This window comes from Heterocephalus glaber, unplaced genomic scaffold (genome assembly GCF_053883595.1).
Source record: "Heterocephalus glaber isolate CG9 unplaced genomic scaffold, H.glaber_assembly_v1.0 deba00001795, whole genome shotgun sequence".
NCBI lineage: Eukaryota > Metazoa > Chordata > Mammalia > Rodentia > Bathyergidae > Heterocephalus > Heterocephalus glaber.
The window spans coordinates 839,855-864,925 of record NW_028258476.1 but is presented as its reverse complement, the minus strand read 5'-3'; the positions used below and the strand labels follow the sequence as shown (position 1 = coordinate 864,925).

General features: G+C 47.7%; 1 pseudogene; it reads left to right on the top strand.

The window, feature by feature from the left end:
* The first annotated feature begins 2,523 nt into the window (after nt 1-2,523).
* Nucleotides 2,524-5,215, top strand: LOC101705296 (coiled-coil domain-containing protein 90B, mitochondrial pseudogene; annotated as a pseudogene).
* Nucleotides 5,216-25,071: the final 19,856 nt, after the last annotated feature.

The window sequence follows — 25,071 nt, the reverse complement described above, 5'->3', positions numbered from 1 at the left end:
CTCCCAGCAGAGGTGATGAACACCAGTTCAGCCCTGAGATGGACTCCAGCACTGCCTCAGGAAGGGGTTATGAAGCCTTCACCCCTTTCTTTTATAGTAAACTTATAGGATGTTGTGCTTTTCTAACTCCACTTTTTTTTTTCCTTCGGTTTTGTAACTCTTAAGGAACATCATCCCTGAAATTAAACCTAGCACTTCTGTGTGATCCAGAAGTTTCATTTCTGGACAGATACACAAAAAATTGAAAGCAGGGACTCAAGCAGATGTTTGTACCCCATGCCCCTGGCTGCATTAGTCATCGTAGCCCAAAGATGGAAAAGCCCAAATCCAGATAAATGAATAAACACAATGGAATACATCCATATGCTGGAATATTATTCGGCCTTTCAGGAAAGCAAGCGGACGCAGGCTCCAGGGGTGAACTTGCAGACAAGCGGGCAGGTAAGGCCTTCACTTCCCTGGGGCCTGGAGATCAGGTGCATAGAAGCAGAAGTAGAATGTTGGTCATCAGTGATCAGAGGGAGGAGGGGAGGGAGGCCGTTGTTTAATGGGTACAGAGTTTCCAGTTTACAAGCAGGAAGGCGGAGCCAGGCGTGGTGGCAAATACCCACCATCCCAGCACCTGGGAGGCTGAGGCAGGAAGATGTAAAGGTTCAGGCCAGCCTAGACTTTAGTCTGACACTGCCTCAAAAATAAATAAATAAATAAAAAGATGAAGAGTGATGGTGGCTGCACAATAACGAGTGTGCTCAACGCCACTGCGCTGCATGCTTAAAAATGGTCAGACAGTGGGTGCGGTGAGTGCCAGTGACCCCGCTACTCTGGGATCTAAGACAAAAGGATCCTAAGTGCAACCACAGCCAAGGCCAGCGAGACCCCGCACCCCCAAAATTAAAAGGGCTGGGGATGTAGCTCTGGCAGAGTTCTTACCTAGCGTTAGGGTTTAGATTTTAAATCTGCTGGGCATGGTGGAGCATACCTCTAATCCTAGTACTCGGGAGGCGGAGGCAGGAGGATCGCTTCCAGTTGGAGGCCAGCCTGGCCTGTGTTGGGCACAAGTTCTCTGGTGTTGCAACAGGACAAAAGAAAACAAACTTCCAGAGTTCCTTGGCAAGGCAGACTTCACTTCTGCAGAAGCGTGAGGAGCTGGACAAAAGTAATCGAGTGTGCTGAGCTGGCTTTGTCCCTGATGCACTGGGACCCTGTGCCCGATCCCCTGGTGGGAGTGTGCCCTCAAGCCTCCAGTGACTGGCTAGTGTCACGCAGGCAGGGCTGCTGGACAGAGCGGGTTCTGTGAGCCAGAAAGCCCTTTGTTACAAAGGGTTACGGCAGGTGGACAGGCACATCGCTCTTGGTCTCGAGTTTTCTAGGAACGGTGAAGCGAGCTCATGTGTATTCTATAAAAATAGGATTTTGCAAAAAGAGGGGTGCTTATAAAGTGGAGTTATTTTAATTATCTCCTTTGACAGAAAAAACTATGTTTTCCACAGCTACATAGTAACTTCAAGATCATCCTAGACTACATAGCAAGACCCTGTCTCAAAACAAACCCAACATGAAAAGTCTCCAGCGTTCAGAGTGGGGCTGCTGAAGGTGATGGATCATGGGGGCCCCTTGCAGTCCTGGGGCTGTGACCTGGAAGATCACTTCCTCGTCCCCAGATCCTCCCTCTCCACTTCTTGGGCACCATCTGCAGCAGATTTACTCTGATGCCCCTCTGCCACGGAGCAGTGCCTGTGGACTAAGCTGTGAGCCCAAGTAAACCTCTCCTCTGTTGAACTGTGGGTGTCGGGTGTTGTGCCTTAGTGGTGAGCAAAGTGACTGAGGTACCCAGCACCTGCCAGGCCCTGGAGCTCAATCTCTAGTACCACAAAAAGCCAAACAAAGATTGGCCAGCCTAGGGCCAGGATTTAGCTCAGTGGTTTCGCCGCCTGCCTCAAAAGCGCAAGGACCCAAGTTCGATCCCTGGTACCAAATAAAGAAATAACATAAATAAGTAAATATCTAAAAAAGATAGGCCAGCCTGGTGGCATGTGCCTACAGTCCCCAAGCTCCAGGAACTAAGGTACCTGAGCACTCTCCTTATCCGTGAGATGGGAGCAGGAAGAGTTTCTACTGCACAGGGCTGCTGTGAGGGTCACAGTCCTGGCACCCGGAGATGCGCAGGAAAGGATACCCTGGCCTGACAGGAATCTCCTCACCCGCCCAGGAAGTGGGAGAAGGAGGTGCTACCCACAGTCTAGTTTTTCTGTCAGCTGAACGTTTCCTCAAAGGAAAGGTTTCTCCACAGTAACCATTTTCATGAGTCTTTGTCTCACAGTACACTGCTCTGGGGCGTGAAGTGGTCACACTGAACATCACTGTCCTCCCTTCCCCATGCTGTCCACCCGCCCCTCCACACTGGGTCTTTCCCACTGTGAGACATGAACAACTCCTTTCCAGTTACTTCCTTGTCTTGCTCACAGCAGAACCTCTCACTGAGCAGCTGGTGCTTTCTCTCACTTTCTTCTGAGACAGGGCCTCATGAGTGGCCCTCTGGGCTTCAAGCTCCTGGGCCCCAGCGACTCTCAAGCCCCCACCAGGACCAGGAGTCACCACCAGACGCCCCTTGCAGGCCCCACTGTCCCCCCTCGAGCCTGCCTCCTGCCAGCTGCCCCTCTGCCCACAGACAGCAGCGGTGACCAGGATCCAGCCCTGTCCCTGTGGATGGCATCAGAACAGGGCGCTCAGTGCCTGGATCAGCCTGTGCAAGGGTTGATGTACGGCTCACGCTGGCCCCCAGGGTCAGCTTCGGAAGAGAGGAAGGATCCAGTCACGGTCCGTGCTCACTCAGGGTCCTGTGAGTCTCGTGAGGGAGGTTTTATCCAGGGTTCGTGAAGAAAAACCCTGCATCAATAAAAGAATTAGAATGTGCGTTCAGAAGCAGAAACAAAATCACTGTATCGGGAAGGGAAGAGAATTGGGGAGCTTTGGTCCAAGGCCCCTCCGTCTCAGGGCGGGAAAGGGGGCCTCCATTGGGCGGTGTCACAGCTCAGGGCTGCCCCAGCCCGAGACCCCAATTGGCCACTGCCTACGTGTCATCTTCCACAAGCCCTTCTGTGCTCTCTTGCTGTCCAGGTGCTCCTCTTGGGAGGTTAACAGCAGAGGCCATTCTCAGCTGAGGCAGTGGAAGGGTACAGGTGGAAGAGACTGATCCCCTCCCCACCAAACCCACCGTGAGTAGACAGAGTAGACGCTGGCTTTCCCCAGGGGGCCTGCTGTTGAACTGTACCTCAGGCCAGGAAGCATCTTCCAGGACCCCGCTTTCCTGGGGAGATTCCTTGACCACCACAAGCAAGGAAGGATATGACAGGAGCCCAGTGGACCCAACTCCTTTAGAACACAGGAAATTAACTTTTGATACCCATGCATTGGTTCGGGATTTAGAAACCAAAAGTGGATTTGACAAAGCACAAACAGAAACAATTGTATCAGCATTAACCACTTTATCTAGTGTCAGCCTGGATACTAGCTACAAGGAGATGGTCACTCAGGAGCAACAGGAAATAACAGTTCAACAGCTAATGGCTCATTTGGATTCTATCAGGAAAGATATGGTCATCCTAGAAAAAAGTGAATTTGCAAATCTAAGAGCAGAGAATGAGAAAATGAAAATTGAATTAGATCAAGTTAAACAACAACTGATACATGAAACCCGCGGAATCAGAGCAGCTAATAAAATGGACATCAACCTAGAAAGGAGCACAGTAACAGATACGTTTACAGATCAAGAAAAGCAACTTATGGAGGCAACCACAGAATTTACCAGAAAGGATACCCAGAAGTGCTATTTCAGAGACCAGTAATAAAACTGACGCTTAAATTGCTTCCTTAAAAACACTGATGGAGGGCCGGGGATTTAGCTCAGTGGTTCCACCACCTGCCTCACAACCGCAAGGTCCTGAGTTCGATCCCTGGTACCAAAAAACACAAAACAAACCACTGATGGGGTCTAACAAACTTGAGCTTGCTTGGCAATAGCTTTGGGATTTTGTAGATTCTGGAAGTACTACTAATGCTGCTACCACTGCTGCTAATGACTTCTTAAAACACTACCCCAAGACAGATTTTCTTTCAACCCTGTCAGTTGCTGAAGAAACTTATTACAAGATTATCAAAGTACGTATGGACTAGAAAAGCGTTTCAGGTATTTCAACTTTGTTTTGTGTCTTTATTTTATGTTGAAAAGCTGTCATCCAAACCTGATTTATATGAGATGAAAAAGCATTCTGTCCCTAAGCTTTTTTTTTTTTTTTTTGGTACTAGGGATTGAACTCAGGACCTTGCACTTGCAAGGCAGGCAGTGGAACCACTGAGCTAAATCCCCGGCCCTTCCCTAAGCTTTTAATAGCTCATAGAAAAGGAAACAGAGTCCCATTTGACCCAGCTATTCCCCTGGTGGGAATCTTCCCCAAAGAATTAAAAGAATCATACCACAGCGATGTATGTGCACCCATGTTTATAGTGGCACAGTTTGTAATAGCTAAAGCTTGGAAACAGCCCACGTGCCCATCAACTGGAAACTGGATAAAGAAGATGTGGTTTTATTATAAAATGGAGTACTACTCAGCCATAAAGAACGAGAAACTAGAGACATTTATAGCTAAATGGATGCATATTGAGGCCATCCTCTTAAGTGAAATAAACAGGACACACATGTAAATACTGAAGTTTCTCTAGTGTGAGAAACTGAAAGTGTAAATAAGGATGAAAATGATTAAAATGAATAATTGATAATTTGAAATAGGAAAAGGTCCAAAGACGAAGGAGTGAAGGGAGGGGAAGGGGAAAGGAAAAGAGGGAAAGGAAAAACTATGAGAAAGAAAAAAAAATGGAAACAAAGTCTATGTAAATAGGGAAGGGTGGAGGGGGTGAAGGGCCCACAGGTAATGGGGGAAAAATAAGAACCAAGATACATCATGTTCAGGTACAAGCACCCAGTGATAAATGTAAACAAATTGTAAAACTAAAATGTACCAATAAATATATAAATAAAAAAAATTCTGTAAAAAAAAAAAAAGAAAAGGAAACAGAATTTTCTTGAGTATGAATAACTTTACAAATAAAATTTTGTTGATTTAAAAAAAAAGAAAAGGGGGCCAGGGATTTAGCTCAGTGGTTTCGCCGTCTGCTGCACAAGCGCAAGGACCCGAGTTCGATCCCCGGTACCAAACAAAACAAAAGGAAACACCTGCGTTTCCGTGTATTAATATGGCGAGAATAATAAAGTGGATATGAGCTGTGTGTGCAGGGCGTGTGAGTGACGAGGTCTTAGTGCACAGTTTACACACTGAGTCTTTATAATGCCCCCCCTTTGTTTCTTCTGTGCTTAATTGGAGACGAGGGAGGAGGGAATTCATTCTTGGTGAGAAGTGAGCCTGGCCTCCTCATCTGTTTTCTTAGCCACCCTCCTAGGAGGGTTTAACTATTTGCCAGAAACCTCCCTGGGCCTTGGACTCTCCCTGCTGTTCCCAGCTCTCCCAAAAGTCTGCATCAGGGGGCCGAAGGGCCTGAGCTGGAAACCATGAGAACACAGTAAAGCTGAGGGTGAAGAGTAGAGCTCTCTGAAGGCTCAGAAGCGCTTGCCTTCCTTCTGCTTCCTTTTTATCCCATCAGGCCGAGCCTACCCAGGTGGGTCCTGTCTGCACTGAATCCCTTGGCCACACCTGGTCGGTCCTCTCTTATTTGAGGTGACATGGCCAGTCCACTGTCGTGGTACCCACAACCCCGGCCAAGGGGGAAGCTGGCCAACTGCTCTGCAAAGGCAGCTGCCAGGCCACTTACTCCCGTGGACAACATTTTTCTAAATCATTAAAACATTTATTTTTAATCCCCCTTTTGATGTTTCTAGAGCGTCTCAGTCTGATTTCCTTTTTAGGTAGTACTTATGACTATGGTCACTCCACAGCATTCGTGGTAGTGGGTTCAGACATGCCAGGGCTCCTGGAGTCTCTGGTACCCCAGGGTGCAGGCAGGTGCTGCACAGGGCACAGCAGGCCCAGCCTGCATGAGGTCCCAGGCTCCACCCACCGTACTGCAAGAAAGGTGTAGTAAAAGCTACTGTGATAAAACAGCACAGCACTGGCAAAGAAACAGACCTGAGGACCAGTGGAACAGATTAGAAGATGCAGAAACAACGCCAGACACACTCAGCCACCTCATCTTTTTTTTTTTTTTTTTTTTTTGGTACCAGGGATCCAACTTGTGAGGCAGGTGGCAGAACCACTGAGCTAAATCCCCAGCCCTGGTACCTCATCTTTGACAAAGGAACCAAACACCCTTACTGGAGGAAAGATAGCCTCTTTAATACATGGTGTTGGAAAAACTGGATGTCAACTTGCCAAAGATTAAAACTAGACCCATATCTATCACTCTGCACTAAACTAAGATCAAAGTGGATTAAAGATCTAAATATTAAGACAGAAACACTAAACTTGCTGGAAAATAAGTTAGGTAGAACTCTCGAAGACATTGGTATAGGAAAAGACTTTATGAACAAAACCTCAGTAGCATGGGAACTAGCACAAAGAATCAAAAACTGAGATCTCATCTTATTAAAAAGCTTCTGCACTGCAAGAGAAACCACCAACAGCGCTAAGAGACAACCTACAATGTGGGAAAAATTTTTTAGCAGCTGTACCTCAGACAGAGGACTACTATCGAGACTATGTAAAGAACTGAAAAAAATCAGACCCCCCAAATTCAAAGACCCAATTCAAAAATGGGCATCTAGGGCCGGAGATTTAGCTCAGCGGTTTCACTGCCTGCTGTGCAACCGCAAGGACCCAAGTTCGATCCCCAGTACCAAAAATAAAAGAAATCAACCAATAACAAATATTGGCGGGCATGGGGGGAGAAAGGAACCCTTCTCCATTGTTGGTGGGAGTGCAGACTGGTGCAACTACTGTGGAAATCAGTATGGAGATACCTCAAAGAACTAGGACTAGAGGTCCCATTTGACCCAGCTATTCATTACCCTGCTGGGTATCTTCCCAAATGGGTTGGAAGAATCATACCACAGTGATATATGCTCACCCATGTTTATAGCGGCACAGTTTGTAATAGCTAAAACTTGGAAACAGCCCAAGTGCCCATCTGGATAAAGAAGCTGTGGGGTTTTTTAAATATATAAAATGGAGTACTACTCAGCCATAAAGAATGAGAAACTAGAGACATTTATAGCTAACTGGATGCACATTGAGGCCGTACCCTTAAGTGAAATAAATAGGACACACATGGGTAAATACCAAATAGTTTCTGCAGTGTGAAAAACTAAAAGTGTAAATAAGGATCAAAATGTATAATTGATATTGTGAAATAGGAAGAAAATGTCTAAAGGAGAAGGGGAAATGGGAGGGGGAGGGAAAAGGAAAGAAGGGAAAAGAAAAAAATATGAGAAAAGGAAAAAAATATAAACAAAGTCTTTGTAATAGGGAAGGGTGGAGGGGGTGAAGGGAGGGCAGAGGAAGGGGGAAAAAATAAGAACTAAGATACATCGTGTACAGGTACAAGGTCCCATTGATGAATGTAACTGTATTGTATACCTGAAATGTACCAATAAACTTAATGGAAAAAAAAGGTGTAGTATTGTGCACACCCAAGCATGACCATGTATGTATTTATATATTCTTATTGGTGCTCGTTGGCAATATATAATAATGACAGTCATTTTGGGAAATCTTAATCATTTTATCCATATATGATTTTTTTGAGGTGCCGGGGACTGAACTCAAGGCCTTGTGCCGGCTAGACGCACACTCTACCTTAGTCCTTGTCATGGTTAAGCATTGCTGGCATGCTTGTATTGCACAGTCCAATGTAAATACTGTGTAAGTAGTGTTGTACTGTATTGTTTAAGGAATAATACAGTATCAAAAAAAGGCAAAAAATGTTTGTGCCTGCTGAGTACCAATGTAATTTGTTTCAATATCCTCGATCTGTGGTTGGTTGAATCCATGGATGGGAACCCACAGATATTGTGTATATAAAAAAGGTGAGGCTGGGCATGGTGGCGCATGCCTGTGACCCCAGCATTCAGAAGGCTGAAGCAGGAAGATCACCGTAAGTTCAAGGCCAGCCTGACCTACACAGCAAGACCCTGTCTCAAAAAACAAACAAACAAGGGCTGGGGGAGGTAGCTCAGATGTCCCTGTGTTCGATCCCCACTATCACCAAAAAAAAAAGTCCATGAGTGTTCCAAGAATAAATAACTCCGAGCGGCACAACGGCGCACTCCGACAGCAGGCTGCTCTCGCCTTGCCACCCGCAGCCTGGCATGTCTGGCAGGGCGGCTTGGGACATGTCTGAGGCCTGTTGAGAGGGCCACAGCCGCACGGCTCGTCTGGCCTCTGGAAGGGAGGGGAAGGCGGCGCGCGGGCTCCTGGCAGTGGTGATGGCTTGTGAAGGCCGGGGGGCTGCTGCCCAGTTCTGTCAGGTGGGTGACTCCATGGAGCCCCGAGGGACCAAAGCGCTCAGCCTCCCCGATGGCAGACCCTTCCCTGACCACCTCTGAACTGGGACTCACTTTTCCAAGCTGCCCGCTGAGCTGCTCGGTCCGCTCCTCCTGCCTGCAGAGCCCGGGGGCTGCACCTGGAGCCCACATCAGCTTCTCCCGGGCCTTGGGGTCATTTCTGCAATGTGTCCTCAGCTCCCCCGGGCTCCAGCTGGGAACCGGCAAAGACCCTGCAGCTAGGCAGCCCCATAACTGCAGGAACAATCTCGTGCACAGTTAGATGCACAAATTCCATTTAGTCTCTCGGGAGAAGCTTGACTAAGGAGCCAGGCGGGCAGGAATGGGGTGAGAATCCATCCACAGGGGCTTGTGGGCTGGGGAGTTTCTGTGCATTTTAGAGGCAGCAAGTTCACAAAGACTGTACTTAGAGCTGGGCTTTAAAAGTACAATTTCAGTTGGCCATGGTGGCGCACGTCTGTGATCCCAGGACTCCGGAGGCAGGAGGATTGCCAGGAATTCAAGGCCAGCCTGGGCTACAAGGTTAGATCTTGACTCAAAAAACAAACAAACAGTACAATTTCCCAGCAGGCTTGGAGGCTGAGACAGGAGGATCACAAGCCTGGGAAACTAATCAAGACCTTGTCTCAAAAATTTAAAATGATGGCCAGGTGCATACCCGTGATCCCAGCACTCAGGAGGCTGAGGCAGGAGGATCTCCATGAGTTCAAGGCCAGCCTGAATTAGATAGTGAGATCCTGACTCCAAAATAAATAAATATGAAGCCGCCTGTGGCGGTGCCTGCCTGTACTCCCAGCATTCCGTTAGGCATTTCCAGGCAGCCAGCTGAGTCAGCCATCACATAGGAAGCAATTGGAGACTAGGCCCAGGCCCCGTGGAACACATCCTTAGCATACATGAGGCCCTGGGCTCGACCCCTAGCATCAGAAGGTGCGTGGGGGGGTGGGCGACCCGCGGAGAACACACTTGCGAAGGCTCCACGCAGCTGGGCCTCAGCAGTGTCTCCCGCCCCGGCGCCTGGCCGCCAGACGCAGGGACAGGCTCCTCGCCCCCTCCCATTCCAGCCGCAGGAGGCCGTTCCTCCTCCTGGACCCTCGGCCACGCAGCAGTGAGGGCCAGACAGGTCCCGGAGCCAGAAGGCGGCAGGTTAGGCCCAGTGGACTCAGACGCGTGGAAACCCGGCTGGCTCCTACGCTGCCACAGGCAATGCGGAGAGGGCCCCGAACTTACTTGAAAACACTTGAAAAACTCACGGGCGGGGGCTCCCAGGACCCCTGGAACCAAGTGTGGGGGTGTTTTTGCGAGAGTGTGTGCGCGGGTCAGCTAGGAGGACTAGCGAGGGCTCCGACTCCTCCCTTCACCCGTCAAGGCCCGCCCTCCCCCCCTCCTGCAGCGCTCCCTGCACCTGGGCGGCAGGCACATTGGAGATCGTGGACATCGCTTACAAACCAGGGACTCGGGATACGAAATCAACACACGAAGAGCACTCGGAGTTCCTGTACACCGATCATGAGCCCAGCGAGAGAGAAATTAGGACAGCAATACCATTCGTGGCAGCTTCAAGAAAAATTAAATACTTAGGAATTAACCTAACCAAGGAAGTGAAAGAGCTCTTAATGAAAGCTATAAAACTCTGAAAAGGGAGATTGAAAGGGACATGAGAAAATGGGAAGACATCCCTGCTCCTGAATAGGCAGAACCAATGTAGGCAAAATAACCACACTTCCAAAACTGACACACAGATTTAATGCAACCCCAATCAAAATACCAACAGCATACCTCACAGAACTGGAGAAAACAATCCTAAAACTCATATGGAATCAGAAGAGACCCAGGATAGCAAAAGCAATGCTGGGTAACAAGGGCAAAGCAGGAGGCATCACAATCCCAGATTTGAAGTTATATTACAAAAACACCACGATAAAAACAGCATGGCACTGGCACAAAAACAGACGTGTGGATCAGTGGAACAGAATAGAGGCTGCAGAAACAACCCTATGTGTGCTCAGCTGGTGGAGACCACAATGTTAAGTGAAATAAATCAGACAAGCAACATTAAACACCGCATGGTTTCTCTCACATGAGAAACCCAAAGTATAAATAATTTAAAGAGCAAAATAAAAGATAATAGGAAACAGGAAGATAGATGTTTTCTGAATGGTACCAAGAGATGAAGGGAGGAGAGAGGGGAGTAGAAGGAGCAAGATGTGCTGTGTTCGCGCACCAGCTCCCCTCAATGAGTGTGATCATTGTGCAGTGCAAACACAGACTAATAAAAAAAATTCAAAGGAAAAGAGGAAAGAAAGAAAGGAAGGAAGTAGGGATTGCTGGACGGTGCGGCAATCTCTGCCTTTCTGGGAGCAGCACGCTGGTCCTTCGGGAAAGAAGAAGGGCCCTTCCTCCCTGGGGACCCCGACTCACCTTCGAGGAGAAGCTTGAAGACCCAGACGCAGGGGCACTGCCCTGGCAAATGGCCCACAGATGCCGCAGCACACACAGAGCTTCCAACCAGCATCTTAGTCTCTTTTCCGTTTATTTGTTTATGTTTCATTCATTCATTCATTGCAGAACTGGGGATGGAACCCAAGGCCTTCGCATGGAGCTACACCCCCAATCCTTTTTTATTTTTTGATTTTATTTTGAGACCGTCTCACTAAGTAGCTTAAATTGCCCAGGCTGGGACTGAACTTTCACCCCTCCTGCCTCAGCCTCCCCAGTAGCCAGGAAGACAGGAGTGAGCCACCAGGTCCTGATAGCAACTTAGTTTTTAGTGGCTCCTCAACATCCGCTTTCTGCCTGGTTCTCTGCGCTGGGAAGAGCCCAGGTGTGGACCGAAGTGTCTCTGACTTTATGTTGTTCTGGCCGGCATGGTCCCCAGGAGGGCGCAAAGAGAGGCAGGAGAGTGAGAGCCGAACATCTCTTCCGCGAGACTGCCTCGGTTCCCACAGGTGTCCCTATGTCCCTTAACCAAAGGTCAGGGCTGCCCTGTGCCCTACTCTGCCTTCCCAAATGCTCATTTTATAGGTGAACCCTCCTGAAACTGCCTAATTTTTGCTTTTTGGGTTTTTGGTTTTTTGCTATTGGGGATTGAACTCAGGAACTTTGCACTGAGCTACATCCCTCACCCTTTTTTCTTTTCTAGTTTGAGACACAGTCTCACTAAGTTGCTAAGTTGCCCTGGCTGGGCTTGAATTTGTTATCTTGCTACCTCCACCTCCCAGAGTGCCGGGATTACAGATGTGGGACACTACGCCTCTCTTGGAATTGTCCAACCTGAGTGAACTGCATGTTTTCCGCTGGGACCTAACTACATCATGTTTTCATCAATGACTAGACAAGCCAATGACCACCAGGCACCAAAACCACAATCAAATACTCCCTCAAACACAGTAGAAAGAAACCTGAAGCATGGAAGGTGTCGTAGTTACTTTTCTCATTGCTGAGACAAAATACCCAACACCCAAGTTAAAGGAGGAAAGGTTTATTTCAGCTCACAGTTTGTACCTTTACAGACAGGCCACAGTCGGCTGGCTCCAAGGCAGGGTGGCATGGCAGAGGGTCATCGCAGAGGACAAACAGTTCATGGCAGGCAGGCAGCAAGGCAGCAGAAGCAGCAGCAGCAGAAGCCTACCTCTCCTTTTAATCCCATCCAGTCTTTGGGTGGTGCCATCCCCACCCAGGCTGGGCCTTCCCATTATCCACACCCAGAACTATGCCAATCCAATTAGTGGACTAATTGAGTAATCACACACCCTTAACTCCAGTATCACATACTCTAGATACAGCCACCTCTGAAAAGCTTCATCTATGCCCACATGAGGCTCTGGGGGACATGAAGATAAAGCTACAACAGAAGGCAAAGTAAATGAACATAAAACAGGATGAAAAAGCAATTTACAGAAATAGATTCTGTGTAGGAAAAAGAAAAGTTCAAAGAAAAACTCACCATCATCCTCAGAGAAACAAAAGATACTGAATTCGTGAAACAAAAATGGGACACTACTTAAAAAGAAGAATAACATTTAGAGATCCAATAAACAGTCCTTGGGTATTACAAACATGATAAGAAAAATTAAAAACTGAAGCTCAGTAGATGATCCAAAAAATAAAAAATATCCCAGAAGAAAGAGAAAACATCCAAAGAGATAGAATACAAAAGGAAAAGATAAAATTAGGGAAACAGTTCTAGTACACTACTTAAACAACTAAGAGAGAAAGAAAAAATACAGGGGAAAATAATTTAAATAATTCAAGACGTTTTCTCAGAGCTACAAGAACATGAACTTCTGGACCTAAGATGAGTACTACTGAGCTGTGGAGCAACTAACTCCCTGACACACCTGAACCTGAGCAACGCCCCGCTCCCCACCCCGCAAGGCTTGCTATGGGGAGGCAAAGATAAGAAAAGCAAAGATTCCTGGAATCTGACATTCCTGCCTGGAAAAGTCCAACATTCCAAACTGGGACGCATGCACACCAGACGCCCTGCACAGCCTGCAGTAACTTTTTATTGTTTCTTTTCTTTTCTTTTTTTCTTTTTTGAGACTGAGTCTCATTGGATAGTTCAGGCTGATCCCTGAGCTCACCATGTAGTCCAGGAGGGCCTCAAACTTGGGGCGATCCTCCTGCCTCAGCCTCCCAGAGTTTTGGGATTGCAGGTATTGGAGGAATCCGGCGGCGCTGTCCTGATGAGGCCCCTCTAAACCCTGCTCCCAGCACAGCTCATCCGGGGACCCCTAGCATTGTCCTCCCTGCTCTTCGGCCACTGCCCGCGCTTTCCCAAGCCTCGGTCTTGGGTGACCGTCACCGCCTGTGCTCTCCCAAGCCTTGCCAGGCAGCCTGGCCCCTCGCGCTGAGCTCCCCCTCCCCGAGACCTCACAAAAGACCCGCAGCCTGCAGCAGAGCAGCTGGCCTGGTCTCCAGTGCCAGAGCGGCCCTCTCAGCTTTGCCCTGCTCTGAGCCTGTCCTGCTGAGCTTGCACCTGTTTCTTCTTCTCCTTTTCCTATGTGCGGCCTGCACCCGGCAAGGCGGTGACCTCTCCTCCCTGAGCTCATGCTCGTGGACTGCATCTACACATCTGATCCGCCACAGTGAATCATGGTAAAGCACCTGTCAGTCACATGGTCAGTCCTGCTCCGGAAGGCCCCGCAGGGCAGCCTGGGCCTGGAGAGACGCTTAAGTCCTGCGCCCTGACCCCCGACCCGCACTCAGGCTGCACTCCTTTGGCAGGCAGAGCCTGCATTATCCCGTAATAAACCTTGCTGGGTTTCCTTTCCGGCCTGGGCCAGGTCTAGCTCTAGGGACCTAGGAGCCTGTCCCAACCCTGTCACCAGCAGTAACAGACCTGCTGAGGGCCCAGAACAAGGGATGAATGCAGGCCCGCCTCAGGGACACTAAAGACCACGAAGACTATAGACTCAGAAGGGAAGATGTCACCACGAGGGAGCAAGAGCCAGCTCTCGGCTTGCTGCTTCGCAGGTCCAAAGTCATCCTTTCTTACCCACTCACTGGTAGAAGGTGGCACGTGTGTGTGCGTGTATGTGCGTGCTCGTGCGTGTAATGCAGATGGAACTCGGGGCCCTTCCACTGAGCTACTTCCCCAGCCTATTTTTTCTTTTGTGTTTTGAGACAGGCTCTTGCTAAGTTGCCCAGACTGTGCTCAAACATGTGATTCTCCTGCCTCAGCCTCCCAGAACTCAGGGATGACAGGCAGGCACCACCGCGCCTGGCAGTTCTTCCTTGGACAGCACCCTCCACTCTGGATGTCATACAGAGTCTCCTTGTAATTTACAGCTGTTCTTCTACAGGGTGCTCTCCCTGCCTCAATCAGTGCCTGGTTGTGTCCTGCTTGAACTCAGACTGAGAGAAGCAGGGATAAGAATGGCCCAGTCTCACGGCAACACTAGGAGAAAGACGGCAATGAACAATGTTTTTAAAACAGAAATGACCCTGGTACAGTGACACAAGCCTGTGATCCCAGCACTGAGGAGGCTGAGGCTGGAGGATCACAAGTTCAAGGCCAGCCTGAACTACGTCAAGAGACCCTGTCTCAAAAAACAACGAAGGCCAGGGATTTAGCTCAGTGGTTCTGGCGTCTGTCTTGCAAGTGCAAGGTCCTGAGTTCGATCCCTGGTATCATGAAAAAAAAAAAAACAACAAAAAGAAACTGAGATGAGCTGGGGCTGGGGCTCAGTGTAGGGCCTTTGCCTAACACATGAGAGGCCTTGGGTTCAACCCCTAGAATGTTTGGGGAAAAAAAAAGAAAAAGAAAAACAACAGTACTAAGACAGTGTTTCCAACCCAGAATTCTACAGCCAGGCAGAATTCTGGGGTGTAGAGTATGACTCAGACCTGAGGACATCTTAAACAGACCCTGTGAGTGGGCTCTGTGGACACGTGTGAGCAGTAGGCAGGCCCCACTGGGCAGAGGGAGAGGCCTGGCCTGGCCAGTGTGAGGCCCTGAGTTCAAGTCCTGGTACCAAAGAAAGAAACAACAACAGAGAGCAGGACTCAGGAGGGGGCAGGCATGTGGCTCAAACTGAGGATGGCCGGGCATGATGGTGCACACTTGGAACCCCAGCACTCTGTGAGGGCTAGGCAAGAGGACTGAAAATTTGGGCCATCCCTGGTCACTTTAGTGAGATGCTCTCTCAAAGTGAAAAGGCAAGTCGGGACTGGTGGTGCACAGCTGTGATCCCAGCATTTGGGAGGCTGAGGCAAGAGGATCTCCATGAGTTCAAGGCCAGTCTGGAATACATAGTAAGTCCCTATCTCCAAAAAATGAGCAAGCAAAAATAAGTAAATAAAAGCTCTTTGTTCTTTATTTTGAGACAAAGTCTCTTAAATTTTTTTTTTTTTTTTTTGGTACTGGGGATCGAACTCTGGACCTTGTGCTTGCAAGGCAGGTGGCGGAACCACTGAGCTAAATCCCCGGCCCCAGGTCTCTTAAATTTTCCAGGATAGACTTGAATTTGTGATCCTCCTGCCTCAGCTTCCTAGACTGCTGAGATTACAGATGTGCAACAACACAACTAGAGCCAGTTACCACTTTCTCAGGCAGTTCTGGAAGTCCTCTTTTATGTCTGCACAAGGTGCAATCAAACCACAGTAAATGCTGAGTGCCACCCCATGGAAAGACAGCTCGTAAGAACATCACAGTGTGCCGGGCAGGGACACACACCTTAATTCCAGTAGCGAAATTAGGAACTATGGAGCAGAGCAAATCGCTCCCTTCCCTCCACTTAATTCTACACAGCACCCTACAGTTTCTTTCTTTTTTTTTTTTTGGTACTGGGGATCAAACTCAGGTCCTTGTGCTTGCGAGGCAGGTGGCAGAACCACTGAGCTAAATCCCCAGCCCACCCTACAGTTTCTGTAGCTGGGATAATGGGAAGACTTGATCTTGGGGGAAGAACCGTTTCATAATTAAGGTATGACCATGGCTGTCTACAGCCCAATGTCACCTTCCCCACAAGCTGGCTGTGGCACTCAGAAGCATAACTCAACTCTGCCTCTGGTCACCGCTGAGGCCTCAGTGGTCCCGTGATGCTGTGACGCTCAAGGGCAGGATCATATCACCTGACACTGAATAGGTAACCCCCCCCCTTTTTAGCAAAATTCGTGTGGCAGTCATGTTTAATCCATGATTTAGATTCCAGTTAGTGTGGAAAGTGTACTTTGGAATTGAATAAGAGGGGTAATAGAAAAAGTTCTCACATTACCACACTGATATTGTGTTTCTCATTTCAATTTTTATAGTTTAAAAACAAAATCACGGCTTTATCTTAAACTTTAAAATGGCATGTAACTAGAACACTTAGATTTGCTGGAAATATTTTGACATTTGTATAAAAGAATTTGTGACAAAGTTGATATATCCAGGTGCTCACCAAAGAAACCTAGATGGAAATGGTTAGATTTCTGTAACTGGTCCGTTTTCACCGTTTGTAATCAGTAAGGGTCTGTCTAGATGCTGCCTGGGATTTGAGTCTGTACCGTGTAATTCAGAGTCCTCATTTCAGGTCAGGCTGTTAGGCTTTTCTAATAAGTATTATTCCATGTCTCACAACCTGCCTGTACTTCTCTTAATGACTTGGATGCTGAGCTCCCTTTGCAGTCTGAAGAAGGTACTGCAGTCAGAACCCTGAACCGATGGTAAAAGCCTCCAGCAGCAATAAAAAGTTGTCCTTAAGGAAAAGAAAGAGGACGAGCACATCTGCTGAAGACATCCTGGTTCTTCGAGAACCGAGTAATAATAAGAACAAAGAAAGGAGGGCCAGGGATTTAGCTCAGTGGTTCCACCACCTGCCTCACAAGCACAAGGACCCGAGTTCGATCCCCGGTACCAAAAAATAAATTTAAAAAAAAAGGTCTCCAATCTTTCTTAGCCCCCAGGCTCTGACCTCCAGCCCCGCGCTTCCCTCTGACGTCCGTCTCTCCTTCTTGGCCCTCGAAGTTCGAAGTTCGCCTCTCTCGGCTGCAGTGGATGATCGATGGCCTCTGATAAGACAGTTCTCCGCCCGCCCTCCTGTCCCGACTCCTCGAGGCGGCCCCTCTCCTGCCCTTTCCAGCCTTTGCGGTCCCGCTGCCGGCTGCTGAACCCTTCTCGAATCGGTCGTTCGTGTCCAAGCAGAATGGACAGCCTTGTTGCTCACGCAAAGCCTGCACCCTGGTGCCTCTCCCTGCTGCTCCTCACGCAGTGCACCTCTCGTGGAACCCGCAAGTTCACACGCGCGGTCCCAGCAGCTATTTGCCCATGTCCTGGGATCTTGGAACCGACAGGCCCTGCTCATTTCCCCAGCCAGCTCCCCACGCCCTACCGCCTACATCAAAAGCCCACAGAAGTAGCCACGGCAGCAAAAGCAAGGGGATGATAACTCAGGATTTCAGAATTTAGGGGCCAGACGCGGCCAGAGGTGCCTCCCACTGAGTCTCTAGTGTGATTGACGGGGTGCTGATGCCTGACAGGGGCCTGAGACTCTCAGGCATGCTCACTCATCCCAGAATTCATCTGACCTGAATTGTATTTATGAGATGTGGTGCCTGTTTATGGACCTCTAATGAGGTTTGAGTAGGGTAAGGGTGACCAGAGGTCAGGCTAGGAGATCCAACGTGTGTGTGCGCTCGCCTAGAGCATCAGTGATCTCCTACACTTTGTTTTCTTATTTTCTACCTCCTTTAGGACAGGCATAACTGTAAAGTGCAGTTTTGAAATAAATGGAGGGTAGGGCCGGGGATTTAGCTCAGTGGTTCCAGCACCTGCCTCACAAGTGCAAGGTCCCGAGTTCGATCCCCGGTACCAAAAAAAAAAAGAAAGAAAGAAAGAAATGGAGGGAAGCGGGTGACTCAGCTCCATTTTCTCTAACGGTGTTATTCCTCCCTTGGGCCCTGGACCCTGAAAATATCTGGGGGTGCTGAAGGAGGAATTTCTGTCCTCTATAGCTACTTCCTGCTAAACAGGAGTGTTGGGCCTACCCCCCCAGAGACCAAGAACTCACACGCCAACCAATCTGAGTCCAAATGCACTGAGCCCTTCCTCAGGAAGTTTCGACAAACCAGGGGCGTGGAGGCAGGTTCTGATCTTGAGGTAGGGTCATCCGCAGTAGCCTGACAGCTGTCAAGCAAGAAGAAGCAAACTTGACTAAGAGATTAAGTATGTAAGAGCTAAATGATAAGGTTAAGGACAGCATTAACAAAGGCCATGTCCAGGACAGTAACCAAGACCCCCAGTGTCAGACACTTGGCCAGGACATCTACGACTCAGATAGGTCTTCACAGATCCTGGAAGCACTGTCAGCCAGTTTTTGTGCCATGTCTTACTATTTTAGACCTATTGACATAGGGACTACATTCTTCTCTTAGGGACAGACATAGCCCCTTTGTTTCAGCTGTTAGAAGTTGTAGTCCCCTCCAACGTTGTACGGCCACTGCTGCTATGAGTCTATCTGGCCTCTGAAGGAAGGCAGTGCTCTGGGCAAGTTCATCCAGGCTGTCTGTCAAGTTGTTAGGTAGCTATTGATGACAGGAGAAAGATGTGCTTAACTTTAAGGTCTCATGTAAGTAGCCACTGTTTATTAACTCTATTAGAGGCAGTTTTTTAATAATCCAAGTGATCGGGGCTGGGGATTTAGCTCAGTGGTTTTGCCACCTGCTGCGCAAGTGCAAGGACCCAAGTTTGATCCCCGGCACCAAAAAAAAAAAAAAGATAATTCAAGTGATCCCAAAAGGAACAGAAAAAAACTCAAAAGATGTCATGTTATAACTTGTAACAAGGACCTTACGTGTAGTAAACAAGATGGTAGTGGGACAACTCACACAATTTACTTGGAGCAAACCATTTTACTTACCTGGTTCAATGAGTGGTTGGTTTTTGCTTTTTAAGGAACTTGAGGTCATCTATGGGTTCACAAGTGTGCGAAGTTCATGGTCCCTCTTCTTTGTCTTCTGGCATCACAGGTGGCTTGGGCTTTACCCTGGAGGGGTGAATCCCACTATCTCTTTCCTGTACTCTAATGACAGAAGGAGTGGTTAATAGGGCCACGTAAGGGTCTTTCCATGTGGGTGAGAGTCAGTCCTAAGGGCTACCCTCTGTCCAGGTCTTGATCAGGACCTGTCACAAGGATGGACTTGGGCTGACAATTACTGTTAGTCCCTGGGAATAGAAGAACCTTATTTCCATATTCTTGCAGGGCCTGTTGGAAAGTTCCTAATGGATCAGATGTTAGGAAGTTTCAGTGTCAGTACATAAATAAGATGTCAAAAGGGGCCTCCCATGAAGTATCTCATATGGCTGAGATTAAGTTTGGACTTGGGAGCTGAAGAAGCTTCATTAAGGCAACTGGAAGGAGATCTGGCCACTTATGGCAGGTTTCTGACACAGCTTAGCTAGGGTTCATTTGAGAATTCAATTGGCTCTTTCAACCTTTCTGATAACTGGGTCTACATGCAGTGTGGAGATGGTACTTAATTCTCAGTACTTTGGTGACAGGGTCCAGAGAAGCTTGATGTCCCTGGCAGTGGACAATTGGTACGTCACTAGGGAGACTGGCTGCCTCAAGGAGGCTGGGCATCTCTGGTCCATGTTTCACTGGAGACTGGTGTCTAAAGTCCTCTTTCTCTCCAGATAGCAGCATATGTATGTGAGACCAGAAAGGCATATTTTGAGTCCGCGCACGTGCGTGCGTGTGTGTGTGTGTACTGACACTCTTGTCCTGGGTGAATTAGAGAGCCTGGGTGAGGGCAACAAGTGCTGCCCTTTGGGCAGAAGCCCTGGGGGAGCCCTCATGCTTCAGTGACCTGGGTGGGGCTGACTGTGGTATAACTTGCCCTCCTAATACCATCCTTTATGAAACTGCTCCCATGGGTGAACCATGTGCCTGGGGCCCCGTTAAAGGTCGGTGTCTCAGATTGGGGAGGCTGGCATGATTTGGGGTGCTGGTCTGTTCACACTCATGTTCTATCTGTCGGCTAGTTGGGAGGAGGGTGGTTGGGTTTAAAACAGTGCAAGACTGAAGAGAAATATGTGGATTTTCAGTAAGAATGGCCTGATATCTAGTGAGCCTTTCTCCAGTCATCCACAGATGTCCCTTGAGTGCTAATAGAGCCTTAACATGATATGGGGTAAGAACAAGAGCTTTTGACCCAAGGTTATCATGGAAGGTTCCTGGACTAAGACTGCTGTAGCAGCTATTGCTTGCAGGCAACTGGGCCAGCCTGTGTTACTCCATTTAGTCACTTGAGAAAGTAGGCAACTGGTTGGCTTCCTGGCCCAGACACCAAGTTAGCACTCCTGTGGCCACTCCTGTCTCACCCATGAAGAAAGAAAGGCTCAGTTAGATCTGAGATTCCTAATGCTAGGGCCTGCATCACAGTATGTGAGAAGGCTTTACAAGTCTCTTGAGCAGCTGCTGTCCATTTTAAGATTTCAGTTTCTGATCCTCAAGCTGTCTCATATTAGTGTTTAGCTATTATTCCAAACTGGGGTATCCATGTGCAGCAGAAGCCTGGCATTCCCAAGAAAGCTCTCAGTTGCTGTTTGGACTCTGGAGGACCCAGACAGTAAATTATCTCTGTTCTTCTTGAGGACAGTTGTCTTTGTCCCAGAGTTAAAACATATCCCAGATATGTCACCTTTTAAAAATTTTATTTATTTATTGGTACCAGGAGTCGAACTCAGGGCCTCATGCTTGCCAGGCAGGTGCTGTGCCACTGAGCTACATCCCCAGCCCATATGTCACCTTTTGTTGAGGAATCTGGGCCTTATGTTGGGACACCTTGTAACCCCTTTTTTGAGAGTCTTTTTTTTTTTTTTTGGTACTGGGGATTGAATTTGGGTCCTTGCACTTGCTCAGCAGGCAGTGAAACCACTGAGCTAAATCCCCAGCCCAAGTCTTAATAGTGTTTTCATCAGATAACTCCTTATTGGGGCTACAAATGAGGAGATCATCTATGTACTAGGCCTCCCTTCTAAATTGTAAGTCTCTTGGGTCTTGAGCTCAGGCCCATGGAAGCAAGTGGGGGCTATCTCTAAAGCCCTGAGGCAAGACAGTCCAAATTTACTATCCACGAAGTCCTGTTTGGGGCCCCTCCCATTCAAATGGGAACAAATATTGGGAGTTAGGGTCCACAGGGATAGAAAAGAAGGCATCTTTGAGATCAAGGACAAAGAGCCAATCAGGAATTTGAGCTAAGGGGTGCATGGGTCTGCTACTGATGGGTGGATAGGTACCACAGCCTCACAGGTGGCTCTGAGGTCTTATACCAGGTGATATCTTCCTGATGGCTTGACTACTGGCAAGATGGGCATATTGCATGGGCCCTGGCATGGCACCAGTAATACTGTAGCCAAAAACATCAATAATGGGCTTTAGTCTAGCTTCTTTTGTTAAGGAAATACTGTCTTCTGTGAGGATATAGATTGGGATCCTTTAGCTGAATGACTAAAGTGGTACCTCAGTTCACAAATGCTTCAGTTCATAAACAATTCAGTTCTCAAACAAAGGCATTTGACAAAATATTGCTCCTGTTCACAAATGTCACATCAGGTGACAAACACAACCATGGCCATCTTCCCCACACAAACACAAATGTGGCTATCTTTCCCAAAATCATAAAACAAATTAAGTTCACGAACTGAGATACTCCTGTGCTGGAGTGGCTTTGACAGCCCTCCCCAGGGTGCTGTAGCACCATGTGTGAAGATCAACTCCCCTCAGAGACATCAGGCTCTGTGGGTCAGACTGGCTGAGACCCCAGCAACCAGGACACAGGTTCCCAGGGGTTTGAGTATCAGAGTGGCCCTGAGTAGGAAGAACATAACTCCTCCAGCTACTGGTTGGAACACTCTGGTATCACCATAAAGGCAGCTTGGAAAAGGAAAACTTCCATACGGCAACTCAGAGTAGGGGTAACGAAAGCTTCTATTAACTCTCTCAAGCCCACAACTTTGGAATGGGATGAATGCTCACCCCAGTAAGACACTACAATTGAGCGAGTTACCCTAGTATCACAGAGAAATATAATCTGTTTGCCCATTTGTTCTAGAGTCACCCAAGGCTCCCATAGATTGGCTAGAATACTCTCCTGTGGGTGCAACTTGCCATGGGCATGGTCACCACTGCTGTGCAGGCCTTCCTCTCTGGCCACCGTGATGTGGAATGACCTCTGCCCTCTCCGGGAATGAGGGTATCTCTCTTCCAATGCTGAGATCTTCCCTGTGTCCCGACAGCCCCGACAAGGGCTGGGTGGTTTCTGAGGGCCTTCCTTTGCCCCAGGCCCTGTTCGCTTGCACTTGAAGCACTCTGAATTGGTTCCCTCACTCTTGGGTTGCCTCAGTTTTCCTAGTATCACAGGCTTTGTCATGAGCCTTAGCACATAGGGCAAGCATGGCCTTAGCCCACCTCCTTTCCTCATCCAGCTCTCCTTTGTCTTCAGCCTCATCACAGTTATTGAAAACTGAACAAGCCATTAAGTAGGCTTATTGTGGTTTGTGGGCCCACTTGGAGTTTCTGGAGCTTTTTCCTAACATCTGGATCTGGCTGACCAATAAAGTACTGCCTTAGGATAATCTGACTTTCTCTAGACTAGGAGTCTAAATCAGTGTATTTACCAAGGGCCTCTTCAAGCCAAAGCTGAGAAGCAACTGAGTTCTCATTGGAGATCCGACTAAAAGACCTGAGCTTATCAAAGTCTCCAGGCTTGAGCATCCCTTGTCATAGTCCAGCTAAAATGCCCTTGATGTGCAATATTCATTTGGCTTCTCCATCCTGTGTTATAATCTCATTCTGGCCCCTCTTTGAACCCAAATAATGCCACAGGCTAGTTATCACAAAGGCTTCATCATTGCAGCCCTTATGATCGTTTTTCTTTCTACTACTGTGCAACAAGAGACCAGGATGAACTGGACACCTAGCCAGGTCAGATCAAAAGCCATGTTAGGGTATGGAAACTGTCAGCAAACTTTTTACAATCCTCAGGGAATCTACCCAGTTTTTCCCTGTTCTGCTGAATATCTAGACTGAAAAAGGAACTGACACCCGGACTGTCCCATGGTTACCTGCTACTTCTCCAGAAGGTAGAGCAGTGGTGGGTGTTGAGTTCTCTGAGCCCAGGGCCTATGGTAGGTGGACCCAGACCTGGTGTGGGAAGAACTCAGGAGAAGTCCTCTGTCTCCTGAGAGTTCTGACTGAGCAGGCTGCTGAGGAGTTGCTGGTGTACACACACTTCATCTTTCTACTGTGTGTGTATCTATCTCATTGTATGAATGCACAAGTGGTTATTCACCCCCCTACTGATGCACACCTTTGGCTATCATGAATAAAGATTCTGTAACGATTTTGCACATATCTTTTGATGGACATATGTCTATATTTCTGCAAGCAGATTTTCTTGTAATACTTTAGCTTGAGTAGATAGCTGGTAGTAGATGCCACCAAACAGTTTTTGTTTTGTTTTGAGACAGACAAGGTCTCGCTATGTAATCCAGGCTCATCTCAAACTTCAGATCCTCCTGCTTCGGCTTTAAGTATGCTGGGATTACCAACCTGTACCACTGTGGCCAACAAGCAAACTTTTCAAAAGTGCATGAACCAATTTACAGTCTTACTGGCAAGATATGAGCGTTATGCTTGCTTCACATCCTTGTGAACTATTGGTTTTGCCAGTCTATTTAATTTCAACTATTCTATTTTTTTTAATGTTAGCTATTCTAAGAAGTGTGCCACAGTGTATAGTTATGGTTTTACTTTATAGTTCCCTGTTGTTAAACAGTATTCTCATGTTTATTGGCCCTTTGTATAGCATCTTTTTTGAAATGTCCATTAAAGTCTTATGCTCATTTTTTTTGTGTGTGCCAGTGATCGAACTCAGGACCTTGCACTTGTAAGGCAGGTGCAGTGCCACTGAGCTAAATCCCCAGCCTTTTTTTTTTTTTTTGGTACCGGGAATTGAACTCAGGTCCTTGCGCTTGTGAGGCAGGCGGCAGAACCACTGAGCTGAATCCCTGGCCATTTTAAACTGGATATTTTGATACAAGATCTCATTATGTAGTCCAGGCTGGCCTTGAATTCACCTTCCTCTTTCCTTAGCTTCTCAAGTACTAGAATTATAGGCATGAGATACCATGCTTGGCTTACTTGTTCTCCCTCTCTCTCTCTCTCTCTTTCTCTGTGTGTGTGCACGTGTGTGTGTGTGTGTGTGTGTGTGTGTGTGTGTGTGTGTAGGATGGGAATCTAACCCAGGGGAACTCTACCACTGAGCTACACCCCTAGGTCTTTTTATTTAAGACAGACCTTTGCTAAATTGTCCATGTTGGCCCTGAACCTGAGACTGTCCTGCTTCTGCCTCCTCAGTAGCTGAGATTATAGGTGAGGATATAGGCTTTACTCTGCACTTGGCTTATTTGTAATTCTTTAAAATATTTTGATGTAAATTGTTTCAGCATGTGTAATTCAAATATATTCCAATCTGAAACTGTATTTTCCTCTTTTACTCATTTATTGGCTGTGTTGGAGATCAAACATAGGACCTTGCACCTGCTAAGAAAATACTCTAATTTTTTTTTTTTTTTTTTGGTTCCAGGAATAGAACTCAGGGCCTCGTGCTTGCCAGGCAGGTGCTCTGCCACTGAGCTACATTTCTGGCCCCAAAGCACTCTTAATTCTTAGCCACATCCCAGTCTGGCTGCCCAGGCCCCTTCCTCCCCATATTGGGGATTGAACCCAGGGCCTTAGCACTGAGGTACAGCCTCAGCCATTTCTTAGCTGTTAAGTTGATACAGTCTTGCTAAGACATCCAGTTGTCCAAGCTGGGCTCCACTCTCAGTCCTTCCTGGAATTACAGATGTGCACTATTGTGGCGAACTAGAACTTGGCTGTCTTCCTTTTTTCTTTTTTCTTTCTTTCTTTTTCTTTCTTTTTTCTCTCTTTCTTTCTTTCTTTCTTTTTTTTTTTACCTCATAGCATTGATTAAAACCTCCAAAACAATACTGACTAGAAGTTATGTTAGTACGTAACTGTTAATCTAGACATCCTCCAAAGCCTCATGTGGTCATAGGTGGGGCTTCT